This window comes from Mustela nivalis (assembly GCF_964662115.1).
Source record: "Mustela nivalis genome assembly, chromosome: 9".
Classification (NCBI taxonomy): Eukaryota; Metazoa; Chordata; class Mammalia; order Carnivora; family Mustelidae; genus Mustela; species Mustela nivalis.
This window is the reverse complement of record NC_139028.1, coordinates 119,604,439-119,608,340: the sequence shown is the minus strand read 5'-3', so window position 1 is coordinate 119,608,340 and position 3,902 is coordinate 119,604,439. Positions and strand designations below refer to the sequence as shown.

The 3,902-nt window shown below is 61.0% G+C and overlaps 1 long non-coding RNA gene across 2 annotated transcripts; it reads right to left on the bottom strand.

Moving 5' to 3' along the window:
* Positions 1-904, bottom strand: LOC309873556. 2 transcript variants are annotated; one of them, XR_014316416.1, is made up of 3 exons: positions 814-904; positions 384-495; positions 1-100 (listed from the first exon to the last, which is right to left on the bottom strand). It is a non-coding gene; the product is annotated as an uncharacterized lncRNA (long non-coding RNA). The 2 variants fall into 2 exon arrangements; XR_014316417.1 differs by lacking the exon at positions 1-100 and having other exon boundaries at positions 368-495.
* Positions 905-3,902: the final 2,998 nt, after the last annotated feature.

Below are 3,902 nucleotides of genomic sequence, written 5' to 3'. Positions count from 1 at the left end.
GATCTCAGGGTCCTGGGATCGAGTCCCGCATCAGGCTCTCTGCTTGGTGGGGAGCCTGCTTCCTCCTCTCTCTCTGCCTGCCTCGCTGCCTACTTGTGATCTGTCAAATAAATAAATAAAAATCTTTAAAAAAAATTTTTTTAATTAAATAAATAAATAATCTTTTTTTTTTTTAAGATTTTTATTTATTTGATGGGGGGGCACAAGCCAGGAAAGCATGAGAGGCAGAAGCAGGCTTCTTGCTCAGCAGGGGCCCGATGCGGGGCTCGATCCCTGGACTCGGGGATCATGACCTGAGCGGCAGGCAGACACTTAACCCACTGAGCCACCCAGGCGCCCAGAAAAGGCTCTAAAAACAAAAAAAAAGAAAAGAAGAGACTTACAGGATCCTGGAGGTCAGGCTAAGGTCAAGCTAAGGTCGCAAAGTGTTCACAATGATGCCGCTGGGTTCCTGGAGGAAGGTCATCCCGCAGGTGTCAAGGGCTTGTCAATGGGCTGAGAGTTAGGAGGAAGTTTTTAGTTATTTATTGGACAGACAGAGACCACAGGCAGGCAGAGAGAAGGTGGGGGGAGCAGGCTCCCCGCGGAGCAGAGAGCCCGATGCGGGGCTCGATCCCAGGACCCTGGGATCATGACCTGAGCCGAAGGCAGAGGCTCTAACCCACTGAGCCCCCCAGGCGCCCCAGAAGTTCAGTCTTTTTTCCGTGTTTCTCCTGCCTTTGTTCCTCACACTGTTGCTGGTCACACCGCCTGCCTGGGCCAGTCTGGCCCGACTCAGGCCCCCACCCCCACCGCCACACCCTCCCTCGTCACCTGCTCTGTCCCGGGCTGTCCTCTCCAGCTCAGCCCCTTTCCCCCGCCCCGCAGTGCCCGTGCTGTCTCCCACACGGCCCCGGCCAAGGCCCATCTCGGTTAAAGCTACTCTCCACCTTCCCACAGCCACCCAGAGAGCCTGGAGGGACAGACAGCCACACCCGGGAGCCACACCACCTCCTGTCGCTCCTCCCCCATTGGGCCCCCACCCTCTCGTCCCCGAAGCAGCGACCCAGTCAGTAGGGCCTCCCCCTGCACCAGCAGCAGTCTGCCCCGACGCCCCTCTGTGCCCGGGTCCGCTGCCCGTCACCCCTGCCGTCCTGCCTGCGGAGAGTCACCCTTGCGTGAGCAGCGGGGCTCCCAGCCACCCTCGTCCGCCCACGGACCAGCTGCTGCGGCCCCGCTCCTCTCCTTCCGGCGGCCACAGCTGTGCTCCTTTCTCCCCGGGCCACCAGCCCAGCTCCCTTCACTGTAACATCCCCCCAAACCACTGGTCGTGCCCTGACTCCATGCCACCCCCACCCCCCCCATCCTGCAGTGCAGCAGGCAGGTCGTGGCAAGACCCTGAGGCCCCGGAGCTCCTCCTCCCCACCCCCAGGGTGGCTGGCTCTCCCGATCGGTGGACACCCCCTCCCCCGACTGACTGACTTCCGGTCCATTCCTGCCCGCCCACACCTGGAGCCTCTCCAGGCTAACCCCAGACCTGAGCTCTAGACCTCTAACCCCCAGCTGCTCTGCTCTGGGCACCCAGGTACCCTAAGCCAGAGGGTCCCCTGCCCCCCGCCCCCGCCTGGTCTGCCCCTCCCCCACAGCCAGCAGATCTAACACAGCTTGCTGCCTCTCTCAGCGGCCCTCTGGTCACTGTCCCTGCCCGTCCTCACCACCTCCAGCTTCCACCCTTGTTCCATCAGTCAGACACAACACAAGGCCCAGAGAGACCCTTTAAACCCCAAATCCTATTACAACCCTCCCCCGACTGTAGTGAGTATGAACCTTTGATAAATAGTGTGATAAACGTATGAATGGATGGATAATATATATAGTAAGTGCAAACTCCTGCTAAAAGAAAAACAGAAACAAGTTGCAAACTAACCACATAGCAAGTGAGCCTAAACCATATGCGTGCAGTGATAAGATTAGCGTGGAGCAAAAAGTTGTAAATATCTTTTACTTATGCGAAATATCATAAAGACCAAAAAATGTTTTGACATGTGTGTGTTTTTGGTGTGTAAGCATCAGAAAAACAAGTGCTGTAATGTGTTTTCGAAGGAGACTTAGCACAGTATATAAAGAGGCCTCGGGTTGGACTGAGGTGAAGCGAGTTGCCTGTCGGGAGGACACCATCGCCGGTGCCACCGACGCCCCGACAGCTTCGTTGCCGACCACTCGCTGGCTCTCACTCTCGACTTCTGCGGTGACCTCTCTGTCTAGATTGTGAGGCAACGTCTCCTCCGTGACAACGTCAGCGGACCGTGACCGGACCACGCTAGTGGTGTGGACCTCGTCCCAATAAAGATCGAGTGAGTTACATCACATCCATCTCTCTATCTCTTCTTTACACGTCGCGACCTCCTGGCAGGTCGCAGGGGTTTTGCTCCCGTCACCCGACCCCTCCTCACCTTCCCCCAGCAGGCTCCGCAGCCCCACCGCAGTCCCCGGGGAGGCTCCTTGACTCTCCGGACCCTGCAGCCTTTGCTCAAAGGCCAGCTTCTCCAGAGGCCTCCTTGATGGCCACCCCCACTCTTCCAGGCCGCTGACCTCTGCCCCACCGCTTGTGTCCCCACCCCCCACCCCCCACCCCCCACCCCCAGCAGCCACGTGGCCGATCTGCTGTGTTCCTCCTCAGCACCCAGGAGGAGCTCGAGGAGGGATGTGGGGACACTGCATGCGAAGCTGGGTCCGCGCCGGAGCTCTGTTCTGCCGCCATCGGCCATCGGGGCCGCCTGCCCACCGCTGCGGGACTTTGGTTTCCAGCTGTTCTCTCTTCGCCTTCACACATCCAGCCCTGCTCCCTGCAGACGGCTCTGCAGTCCTGGCCAGACCGTAGGACTGTCCCGGTCTGGCTGGAGCAGGAGTGCAGCTCCTCCGAGAGATGCCAGGCTATACGGACACTGTCCTCCACCACTTCCAAGGACTGCGGTGAGGCTGGACCTCTGACCGCTTGCTCACCGGCCCAGCCTGACCTGTCCCCAGCGCCCACGGTACCGGCACGTGGGTGGAGAGGCCACCGAGGTTCCTGGGGGAACCTTGCAGCCTGGCAAGAGGACCCTGGGTGTCATGCTTGCTTTCCAGTGCCTGGGCCTCCCGGTCAGGGCTTAGGAGGGTCCTGGGAAGGAGCTGAGCCAGGAAGGTGGAGGCACAGATGCTGGGCCCCTGGCCCCCAGCCCAGCCCACGCGGACAGAGTCTTCTGCCCACCCCACCCTCTCCTCCCTAACCCTGAGGCTTTGCCTCCACCCTCCACCTCTCCTCAAACGTCCATGTCAAACACTGGCCCCCCCAAAGCTGCAGTCGGGGCTCGTATCAGAGCACCCAGGTGGTGGTTCAGAGACGTCTGGGTCGTCCTGGGTCCTGAGGGTCCTCCCTCTCCTGAGGCCACAAACGCCCCGGATTGCGGAGTCGGCGACAGACACGCGAACACGTCTTCTTCATCTCCGCAGCCCCCTCCTTGCTCTTGGCCTCCTGTGGGGGGGACACTGCGACTTTTCCCGGCCAGGACTGGGCTGGTCCGGGCCCAGCACTGCCCGCCCTTCCAGGGAGCTATGTGGCTCGCAGGGCGGCCCAAGCCCGTTATCTGTGTGAAGCGGGGCCCGAGGGACCCCTGGGAGGGCGCCCCATGATGCTGCGCATGCAGGGCCATGAGGTGAGGCTCCAACTGCGAAGTGGGGGCACCACCGTGAGGAGGAAGGAAGCCGCGTCCGACGTCCCTCTATCAGGGTGTGCAGCGAGCACCGCAGCAAGGGCCAGGCTGCAGGGCCTCCGGAGGGCCGAGGGGCCGGCACGGGCCCTTCCACGCGAGCCTGGAAGAGAGCCATCCCGGAGCTGCCTGAGTCAGGGCACACGGGTCAGGTGCAAAGTCCACGGGCACCTC